Source organism: Lepus europaeus, chromosome 16, assembly GCF_033115175.1.
Source record: "Lepus europaeus isolate LE1 chromosome 16, mLepTim1.pri, whole genome shotgun sequence".
NCBI lineage: Eukaryota > Metazoa > Chordata > Mammalia > Lagomorpha > Leporidae > Lepus > Lepus europaeus.
Window position 1 is genome coordinate 37,008,810 of NC_084842.1, and position 12,189 is coordinate 37,020,998.

General features: G+C 37.1%; 1 protein-coding gene and 1 pseudogene across 2 annotated transcripts in view; one reads left to right on the top strand and one right to left on the bottom strand.

Annotated features, from left to right (window-relative positions):
* GALNT7 (polypeptide N-acetylgalactosaminyltransferase 7) overlaps window positions 1–12,189 on the bottom strand; it is a 161,831-nt gene that overhangs the window by 98,038 nt on the left and 51,604 nt on the right. The gene's annotated exons all lie outside the window — the stretch shown is intronic.
* Window positions 5,886–6,035, top strand: LOC133775524 (U2 spliceosomal RNA; annotated as a pseudogene).

Below are 12,189 nucleotides of genomic sequence, written 5' to 3' on the forward strand. Positions count from 1 at the left end.
TAAAAATGATCAGCAAAACAAAGAGTTTTTTTTTTTTGAAAAAATAAAATTGACACATCATTGGCCCAAAAAAAAAAAAAAGAGGGAAAAGACCCAAATCAATAAAATTAGAGATAAAAAAGGTAAGGTAACATCAGACACCACAGAAATAAAAAGAATCATCAGAAATTACTACAAAGAGCTGTATGCCAACAAACTGGGAAACCTAGAAGAAATGGATAAATTCCTGGACATGTACAACCTACCTAAATTGAGCCATGAAGACACAGAAAACCTAAACAGACCAATAACCAAGATAGAAATTGAATCAGTAATAAAGACCCTCCTGACAAAGGAAAGCCCAGGACGGGGATGGCTTCACTACTGAATTTTACCCGACATTTAAAGAAGAACTAACTACAATTCTTCTCAAGCTATTTCAAAAACAATTGAAAGAAAGGGTATCCTCCCAAACTCTTTCCAAGAAGCCATCATCACCTTAATTCCTAAACCAGAAAAAGAGAACTATAGACCAATTTCCCTGATGAACATAGATGCAAAAATCCTCAACAAAATACTAGCTAACCAAAGATTATACACCAAAGATCATTCACCACAGCCAAGTCAGATTTATCTCTGTATGCAGGGATGGTTCACCATTTGTAAGTCAATCAATATAACATAGCACATTAACAAACTGAAGAACAGAAACAATATGAATATCTCAATAGATGCAGAGAAAACATTTGACAAAATACAACATCTTTTCATGATGAAAACCTTAAGCAAATTGGGTATAGAAGGAACATTCCTCAACACAATCAAGGCAATCTATGAAAAACCCATAGGCAGCATATTATTGAATGGGGAAAAATTGGAGGCATTCCCACTAAGATATGGAACCATACAAGGATGCCCACTCTCACCATTGCTATTCAATAGACTCCTGGAAGTTTTAGCCAGAGCCATTATGCAAGAAAAAGAAATCAAAGGGACACAAATTGGGAGGGAGGAAATCAAACTACCCTATTTGCAGATGACATGCTGCTCTATATTGGGGATCCAAAAGACTCCACTGAGATTTCATTACTGAATTTTACCCAACATTTAAAGAACTAATTCCCACTCTTCTCAAGCTATTTCAAAACAATTGGAACTCGTAAAGGAATTTGGTAAAGTGGAAGGATATAAAATTAACACAGAAAAATCAATAGGCTTTGTATACACAATATCATGGCTGAGAAAGAACTTTTGTGATCAGTCCTATTCATAATAGCTCCAAAAAGAATTAAATACCTTGGAATAAATTTAACCAAGGATGTCAATGATGTCTGTGATGAAAAATTACAAAACACTAAAGAAAGAAATAGAAGAAGACATTAAAAATTGAAAAATCTTCCGTGTTATGGATTGGAAGAACCAGTATCATCAAAATGTCCATATTACTGAAAACAATTTACAGATTCAATGTGATACCAATCAAAATACCAATGACAATTTTCTCACATCTAGAAAAAATAATGATTAAAAAAAAACAATCTTAAACAACAAAAACAAAACAAGAAGCATCACAATACCAGCTTTCAAGACATACTACAGAGTAGTTATAATCAAAATTGCCTGGTACTGGCAAAAAAACAGATGTGCAGGCCAGTGGAACAGAATAGAAACAACAGATATCAATATACACACTCTACAACCAACTCTTCTTTGAAATAGGAGCTAAAAATCAATCCCCAGAGGAAGGACAATGTCTTCAACAAAGGTGCTGAGATAGTATGAAACAAGACCCCCACCTTACACCTTACACAAAAATCCACACAAAATGGATTAAAGAGCTAAATATGTGACCTAACACCATAAAATTAGTAGAGCACATTGGGGAAATCCTGCAAGACATTGGCACAGGCAAAGACTTCTTGGAAAAACCCTAGAGGCACAGGCAATCAAAGCCAAAATTGACAAATGGAATTACATCAAGCTGAGAAGCTTCTGCACTGCAAAAGAAACACTCAGCAAAGTAAAGAGGCAACCAACAGAATGGGAGAAAATATTTGCAAACTATGCAACTGTTGAAGGATTAATATCCAGAATCTATAAAGATCAAGAAATTCAATAACAGCAAAACAAATAATACAGTTAAGAAGTGGGCAGAGGACTTAAACAGCTATTTTTATATAAAGAGAATTAAAAATGAGTCTTGATGTGAATGGAAGGGGAGAGGGAGCAGGAGAGGGGAGGGTTGTGGGTGGGAGGGAAGTTATGGGAGGGGGAAGCCATTGTAATCCATAAGCTGTACATTGGAAATTTATATTCATTAAATAAAAGTTTAAAAAAAAAAGAGGAAATCCAAATGGCAACAGACACTTGAGAAAATGCTCAGGATCATTAGTCATCAAGGAAATGCAAATCAAAACCAAAATGAGGTTTCATCTTACCCCACTTAGAATGGCTCTCACTCAGAAATCAACAAACAACAAATGCTGGCATGGATATGGGGGAAAAAAGGTACCCTAATCCACTACTGGTGGGAATGTAACCTGGTACGTCCACTGTGGAAGACAGTATGGAGATACCTAAGAAATCTGAATACAGACCTACCATATAATGCAGCCATCCCACTCCTGGGAATTTACCCAATCCAAAAGAAATCAGCATATGAAACAGTTATCTATATCCCTATATTCATCGCAGCTCAGTTCACGATACTCAGATGTCCATCAAATGAACAATCGATAAAGAAGCTTATATATATATATAATGGAATACTAAACAATGGGGAAAAATGAAATCCTGTCATTTGCAGTGAAATGGATGCAACCAGAAACCATTATACTTACTGAAATAAGCCCATCCCAAAAAGACAAATACCACATGTTTTCTCTGATCTGTGGTAACTAATAGAGTACCTTAAAAGGTAATATAAGGAGTGAAATTGACACTTTGAGATACGATGATTTTGAACAACACTTATCCTTAGCTTGATTATTTAGGAACAATGTTTTTTTTTTCTTCATATTATTTGTTGAACTCTTTACTTAGTGTATGTTAATCTTTATACTATAAAAAGTTAACTTAAAATAGATCTTTGTTAAAAAATAAGAATGGAAACAAGAAAGGGAGGAGAAAGAAGGGTACAAATACAGGCTGGATAGAAGGTAGGATGGGAAGAATCATTGCATTCCTAAATTTGTATATATGAAATACATGAAGTTTGTATTCCTTAAATAAAATTTTAAAAATAATATATCTCCCTTTGGACCAATCTGACTGAATAATGGTAATTAAAAAGTGAATAGAGTTAAATAAATTTGAATAACACACCATTGAGGTAAATGAAATTGGCTTACATTTTTATCTAGTAAGTCCTATGTGATAGCAAATTTACCAATATTTAACTCAGATCTGGATTTAAAAACTAGCAATATCTGCCTTTTAATTCTTTCAAAGAAAATTAAAATAGTTAATTTAGTAACTATTTAATTTTTAATACCACTGAAATTTAATATTAAAGTTCTCAATATATGAAATGCTAATTTAAAGACACTTCTAACGTCTGAGTTTAGAAACTGCAATTTCAGAATGCAGGGTTTTTTTTTTTTTTTTTTCATTCTTACTTGAAAGGCAGAGAGAGAGAGAGAGAAAGAGACAAAGACAGAGTGAGTTCATTCTTCAATCTGCTGGTTCATTTCCCAAATACCTACAACATCCATGGCTGAGACAGGATGAAGCCAGGAGCCCAGAACTCCATGTGGGTCTGCCACATGGGTGGCAGGGACACAAGTACTTGAGTTATCACCTGTTGCGTCTCAGAATGCACTTCAGCAGAAACTCAGATCACAAGTAGAGTAGATGGGACTCAACTAGACACTCCAATATGGGATGCAAGCATCTCAATGCCCACCCAGAATATATTTTTATTCTCACTATTGGTGGTTACATAATTTCAATCAGACTCTTTATTTAAGATGCTCTAATATTTATAATTAACCATGAAATTTTGTTATTGTTTCTACTGGATGCTACCAATCCTCTCACAAGCAACTCAATGTGAATAGTAATGCTTAAACTAAAAAGAAACAAGATATCTAAGTCTAGGACCTTGCCTGAGCTGCCTTTTATGGAGTACATGCATTAAATTTCCTTCAAATCTCCATTAATATTCACACATACACCCTTTTCACTGACTGATACTGGATGTTGTTACAGTTGCAAAAGGAACAAAATACTGAGAGAGAATTTTAGTTAAGTGTGATACTATCTTGTACTCCACTAAAAAAATTCAAATTTATTTTTCAGCTTGTCAGAAAACCTTTTTACATTTATTTAACTATAGTAGTAGTAAGTACAAAACCACAGACTCAACCCTCAAATTCCAACTAACTCTCAAGTTCCAACAATCACTTCTAAGCCTCAGGGAATTGAATAAAATGTGTTTTTTTTTTCCTCAAATATTAGAAACCATATTTTATTCACAAATAAAGTGATTTCTAATCAATAAAAAATGAAAAAATGGCTGTGCTAAGATTTGACGATAAACCCAGGGTCTCTAATCTATCTTTATTATCATTTAAACTTCAAAGAAACTCTGCCAAGCCCAATGAACAGAATAAGGTAGTGAAATATGATCTGTCTTTCTACCCTGTCTCCAGAAGCTAGGAGGAAATTTAATGGAACGATTCAGTCAGAGAAATTAAAGTTAATACAAAATTAAATCAGAGAACTCTCAGGAGTTCAATGGCTTTGTGACTGTATCTTATAAACAACTGTCAGCACCCTTAGCATATTTTTCATTTAACTGACAGCATCACAATAGGTACAATCTTCTGAAATTTTTTTAAAGATTTTATTTATTTGAAAGGCAGAGTTAAGAGAGTTGAAAGGCAAAGTTAGAGAGAGAGAGAGAGAGAGAGAGAGAGAGAGAGAGAGAGAGAATCTTCTATCTGCTGGTTTAATTACCAAATGGCTGTAAGGGCCAAGCTGAAGCCAAGAGCCAAGTACTTGATCCAGGTCCTCCCCATGGGTAGCAGGAGTCCAAGCACTTGGGCCACCTTCCATTGCTTTCCCAGGCACATTAGCACAGAACTGGATCAGAAGTGCAGCAGCTGAGATTCGAACCAGTGCTCATATGGGATATAAGCATTGCAGGTGGTAGTTCAACCCACTGTGCCACAATGCTGGCTCCAACAGGCATAATCCTCTATAAGCAAGGTTATACACTGATTAACTCACCCCCATTCATGTCTGGCATAGTAAAAGCAGGCTGCAGAATATTCATATCTGTATATTATTAAATCTGCACAGAAGTCAAATGTACTAAATTTCATCTTCCTGTGTGTATCCAAGTGTATATGAATAAATACGGGTTTTCAAGTTTAAGGAAAATTATGAATGACAAAATCACCTACCATCACTTAGGCAAATAAACACAGAATACCTGAATTTGGAGGCAATATAGATATTAACTCTAAGTTAGAAGGTTATGCAAGGTAATTTTTTTTTTTTTTACTTTTGCAGCAAATTATTTGAAAAAGCACAAACTGAAATATGCTTTTGGGGTGGGTTTTTGTATAGTGGTTAAGATGCCACTTGGGATGCCAGCATTCCACAGTGGAGTGCCTTCATTTGAGTCCTGGCTCCTGATTCCAGTCCAGCTACCTGCTAATGTATACTGGCAGGCAGCAAATGACTCAAAAAGTTGAGTCTCTGCCTCTCACATAGACGCCCAGATAGTTTCCAGCTCCTGGCTTTCACCTGGCCCTGCCATGACTGTTTACATTTGGGGAGTAAACCAGTGGAAGGAAGATCATGTGTCTCTCTCTCTCGCTCTCTGCCTTTCCAATTAAATTAATTAAAATGCTTTCATTTCAACCTTAGGTTTTAGTAGGTGTCAATAATGTATTATTATCGTTTCTCGGCCTTTTGGCTAAGATCAAGTGTAGTATCTGTTCTTATCAGTTTAATGATGTATTATTATGTGCAATGAAAGAATTTTTTGATTCAAGTAGTATGCATGATTTCCTATTTTGAACTTTAAAAGAAAAGTTATCCTCACTGACAAACTTGTCCCCACTATAAGCAAAGGCTACATTTCTAAGAAAAGCAATGGCTCAGGATCTGATCCGTGGCCATGGAACTAACAAAACTAATCAACATGAGGATCATGCTTACATCTTTATACATCCTTTTTTTCCAGTGGCATTATTCCCTGGTTAACAGGGCTAATTTATATATTTTGTTTAATATCCTCATGGTAGATGGATGAAAGATCTAAAAATGTGGTCAAATCATGAAAATCATATTTTCTGGTTAAATCTGTTAAACTATATACATCAATATACGAGTATAGTAAGTAGGCACACAAGAAACCCAATTACTAAAACCATGAAACATGGTAACTGCAACCAGGAGGAACCCTTACAACTAAATCCCTGAAACATAGTTCCATCACAAAGTTGCCAAATAGAGGAGCCAAATAACACGTGCTAGTGGGTGCTTTCCAGTATTATCTCACAAAATATACTTAACAACTTAATTTTTATTCTTATTTTTTTTATTTATTTGACAGAGAGTTAGACAGTGAGAGAGAGAGACAGAGAGAAAGGTTTTCCTTCCGTTGGTTCACCCCCCAAATGGCTGCTATGGCCGGAGCTACGCCAAACCGAAGCCAGGAGCCAGGTGCCTCTTCCTGGTCTCCCATGCGTGTGCAGGGGCCAAAGCACTTGGGCCATTCTCCACTGCACTCCCGGGCCATAGCAGAGCTCGACTGGAAGAGGAGCAACCGGGACTAGAACCCAGTGCCCATATGGGATGCCGGTGCCACAGGCAGAGGATTAACCAAGTGAGCCACGGCGACAGCCCATATTTTTCTTTTTCTTTTTTTTTTTTAGAAAGCTTTATTTAATAAAAATAAATTTCATAGTTATAGCTTTAGGAATATAGCAGTTCTTCCCCTAATACCTGCCCTCCCACCCCCACTCCCGTCCCACCTCCTACTCCTCTCCCATCCCATTCTTCATTAAGAGTCATTTTTAATTATCTTTACATACAGAAGACTAACTCTATACTAAGTAAAGATTTCAACAGTTTCACCAACACAGACACACAAAGTATAAAGTACTCTTTAAAGACAAGTTTTACCATTATCAAAATCAAAAGGTTGAAGTGCTATCACAAAGTGTACCCTGAAAAAAATTTTTTTAAAAAATGAGCTTTGCATTTATACTGTCTTACTTATTATTAAAGGACACAACACTTGAACTTTTGTTAAATCATTGACATTAAAGAATACAGAGTTTAGTGATCATGTGTCCACTTACATCTTACAAAAAAAAAAAAAGTAACATTGAGCTGTGTGTTTTTTCAGAAGCATCCTGATCTTTTCTGCAAGCCAGTGATTATTTGAGGTTTACCAATCTTACCTTAAAGAGTAAAAAAGCCCCTATGTTAACTTAATAAGGTGACAAAGATGTATTAGTGAAGTGTGATGGTCAACATTTCACAATTGCATAGTGGAAGAATCCATTTAAGCTTATCTAAAAGTCCTCAGTCAAAAATCAAAGGTGGTATCAAAAGTTACGAAGGATTCTTTTCAGTAATGATAAGAAACATGTTCATGTAATTCACTTAAGGAGAAAAACAGTTTCTTGCCAGAGTAGACCCTGGGAGACAGTGGTGATGGATCAAGCAACTGGGTTCATGCCACCCATATGGGAGAGCTGGATTTGGCCTCACCCCAATCTAGGGCCACTATAGGCATCTGAGGAGTGAACCAGTGGATAGAAGCTCTCCTGAGTTCTGTTCTCCCTTTCAAAATAAATAAATAAATGCATAAACAAACAAACAAATAAATAATTTAAAATCATTTGACCAAAAGTAGGCATTTAACCTGGTGGTTAAAATGCCCATATCTCACACTGGACTGCCTTGCTTGATTCAATTCCTGGCTCTGGCACCTGACTTCAACTTCCAGCCAATGCAGACCCCAGTAAGCAACAATGATAGCACAAGTAAGTGGGTTCTTGCCCACCTACATGGGAAACCTGGATTGCATTTCCAGCTCTTGGCTTTGGCCTGGTCCCAGCCCTAGCTACTGTGGGCATTTAAGCAGTGAACCAGTAGATGGGAGCTCTCCCTGTCGCAAACAAAAAACTGAAGTTGATAAAAACAAGTAGATTTTATGTGCTATATACATATCAGTGTCTTAATATTTACTTAAACTGTTGCATTTTTGTAATTTATTTTTAAATTTCCTGACAATTTTATTTCAAAGATTGACAGGCCTTCAAAAATTACTAAGAGGTAAACACTATATAGTTATCAAATTATAATTTTTAAGACTTGTGCAAACAGGATCCTTTGATTGCAAGGTATAATACCCTAGAAAAACATCAATCTAGTCCTCTTATAGAACAAAGTGTGTTTATTCATATTTATCCATCACAGGTCAATTGTATTAAAGACTACTATCTTATTGCTTAGCCAGTTCTACAAACATTGGCATAGAAATGATAACTTTTTTTTTCTTATCAGTTTCCAGTATACCTCTATTGAATGGCAATTGCTTAAGTCTGATAACCTCTTTATCAACGAAGCTTCTAATAAACTCTTGCCTTTATGGGAAGCAGTTCCTGAGTACGATAACTTAAACAGCACACAGAGTTGAGAGTCAGAAATTTCAGTTTCAATTCCACAATAAAAACATTGTTTTGCAGGAGAAGGAAAAAAACCACCAGGAAGGAGGAGAATGTAAAAAGAAAAATTGTATTTTTTCTTGTTTAGATTAAGGATCTTGACTAACAAATATTAAGAATACATCAAAACTCCAAATTAGGAGTTTTCTATTTATCATCTACTCAAAAGTACTAATAAATATATATTTTTTTCTCAGCTACAAGGAGACATCTAAATGTTTTCAGAAAAGTGAAAATAAAAGATAAGTTCACTTTGGTACAAATTTTTTTTTTTTGAAATACACTCAGATTTTTTTTTTTTAAGTTTTTTTATGTGGAACTGAGATTTTTACACAGAAAGAAACATCTTTTTTTATTTTTTTTTATTATAATTTTTTTTTTTGACAGGCAGAGTGGACAGTGAGAGAGAGACAGAGAGAAAGGTCTTCCGTTTTGCCGTTGGTTCACCCTCCAATGGCCGCCGCGGTAGGTGCGCTGCGGCCGGCGCACCACGCCCATCCGATGGCAGGAGTCAGGTGCTTCTCCTGGTCTCCCATGGAGTGCAGGGCCCAAGGACTTGGGCCATCCTCCACTGCACTCCCTGGCCACAGCAGAGAGCTGGCCTGGAAGAGGGGCAACCAGGACAGGATCGGTGCCCCGACCGGGACTAGAACCCGGTGTGCCGGTGCCGCAAGGCGGAGGATTAGCCTAGTGAGCCACGGCGCCGGCCTGAAATACACTCAGATTTTTACAGCATGCATTTTCCTGAACTTCTGGGAGCCATCTCATATAATTATATCTACTTGACCAAAGTGGGTTTTTCATCCTGAAGTTAGCAAGTATGTTAAAAGTGAAAAACAACTGTAGTACCAAGTTTTAGTTTCCATTCCACAATTATTTAAAATTTAGCTCATGTATTCAGAACTAAAAAAAATCTATTTTTGATGAAATGATCATTATCTATTTAATGCCCTATAATACACAAACAGAAGCAAGACACAAAGAACTCTGAAGCACTGAAGTCATGTGCTATTGTCTTTGTTCTCTTGTACTGGTAAATCCAATAGATTTATGTCAAAATATCTTTAATCATTTTATTATAGGAAATCACCAAACCTAAATATGCTATTACATTCTAGCAAAAGAAGAAGTATCACAGCTTATGAGAAAGAAAAATCAGTCAAGTACATCAGAAGACAAGGCCAACCAGCACTGGAAGGAATCTCTGTGTGACCTGGAGCCAATCGATCCTTGTTCTCACTCTCTCTTTTTAATATTTTCATCTTCTTTTTAAAAATTCATTATTCTCGGGGCACCGATCCTGTCCCGGTTGCCCCTCTTCCAGGCCAGCTCTCTGCTGTGGCCAGGGAATGCAGTGGAGGATGGCCTAAGTGTTTGGGCTCTGCACCCCATGGGAGACCAGGATAAGCACCTGGCTCCTGCCATCGGATCAGCGCAGTGCGCCGGCCGCAGCGCGCTACCGCGGCGGCCATTGGAGAGTGAACCAACGGCAAAAGGAAGACCTTTCTCTCTGTCTCTGTCTCTCACTGTCCACTCTGTCAAAAAAAAAAAAAATTCATTATTCTCATTTAAAATTTGTGTAACTTATTAACCTATTCTTTGAACCAGCTTTTGGTTTTAATAATCTTTTTTATTGGTTGCTTGCCACAGAATACTGGTTTTTATTTTTTAAAGATTTATTTATTTATTTGAAAGAGTTACAGAGAAAAAGAGAAACAGAGAGAGAGAGACAGAGAGAGGTCTTCCATCCACTGGTTTACTCCTCAAATGGCCACAATGGCCTAAGATAGGCTGATCCAAAGCCAAGAGCTCCCTATGGGTCTCCCACATGAGTGCAGGGGACCAAGGACTTGGGCTATCTTCTGTTGCTTTCCTAGGTACATTAGCAGGGAGCGGGACTGGAAGTAGAACAACTAGGATTTGAACCAGCAGCCATATGGGATGTTGGCACCACAGGAGACGGCTTTACCCACTACATCACAATGCTGCCACCCCCCGCCCCGCCAAGATCCCTCTGGATCTCACTCTGAAATTTTCCATTTGTGAGAAGAGAGTTAGTCTAGATTTTCTAAACTGAAGCCTCTTTCAAGCTGGTAGCCATATAACCACCCTGATTACTGGCAAAAATAAGGTTAACATTTTGGACATTTAAAATTATTTTAAAAGCCTAGTAGTTATTTGTGGGATCCTATGGATATCATCACTTTATTTACCAGGACTTGTTAATCATTGAAACCTCCATAGACTTAAAGTGATTTTTAATAAAACAGGTATAGATTATAGAACTATGAAAAATTTAACATAAAATTCACTTGTTTTAAACAAAACTGGACAGTCTTTTTTTTTTTTTTTTTTTTTTGACAGTCAGAGTGGATAGTGAGAGAGAGACAGAAAGGTCTTCTTTTTGCCGTTGGTTCACCCTCCAATGGCCGCTGCGGCCGGCGCATCTCGCTGATCCGAAGCCAGGAGCCAGGTGCTTCTCCTGGTCTCCCATGCGGGTGAAGGGCCCAAGGACTTGGGCCATCCTCCACTGCCTTCTCGGGCCACAGCAGAGAGCTGGCCTGGAAGAGGGGCAACCGGGACAGAATCCGGCGCCCCGACTGGGACTAGAACCCGGTGTGCCAGCGCCACAGGTAGAGGATTAGCCTATTGAGCCGCGGCACCAGCCTCATAACTGGACAGTCTTATGGGTTTAATCAATACAAAGTATTAAAGAGCAAAAATTTTTCTCCATTTTTTAAGTCATCTGATATAATCCTCAAATCACCTTTGGATGACCTTTCTGAGATTTATCTTTCAGTGTAGCCTGTGTTCTGCCCTTGTTAGCTCTATGTGACTAAAAAGAAAGCCACTGTGATTCACCGTGTAAAGAATTCCCATAAAATTACAGACTAGTCATCCACGAAGCTTGCTATATCTGGCAGTCTTGTCATTAAAGACAAGTCATTTTGACCTGAAAACTCCATAGTTCACACTTGAAAACTGACAGAATGAAGAACTTTTCTATTAAGACATGATGCCCAAAGCTACATTAAGCTCCTGATTGCCATTTTGATGTATTTTTTTTCAAAATTTTCAAAAAATTACATTAATCTATAAGACGGAAGTATCTACACATTCTACAGAATCATCCCCATCCCAATGGAAATTCAATTAACAAGACTATTAAAGCAATGCATACTCATGTGTGTAAATCCATGCACAAACACATACAAAAAATGTTAGATGTATAGATTCTGTCATTTAATTTCCTGACAACCTAAATATTAGCCTGAAAGTTCCTTCTGTTGCCAATTTTTGTTGTTACTAAAAGATCTGCATACAATATTAATCTGCTTTCTTATTCCGTATCTTAGACATGAGGAGCATGATACAGCAAATAGGACACCAGCCTTGTCACTGGAAGATTCAAGTCCATCATCATTCTCTCTGTGGGAAAGCTCTTTGATCACACTGGATATATTTAATACATAAAATGAAGAAAGTAGACTAGATTATGGGTTTTTAAATTAAATGT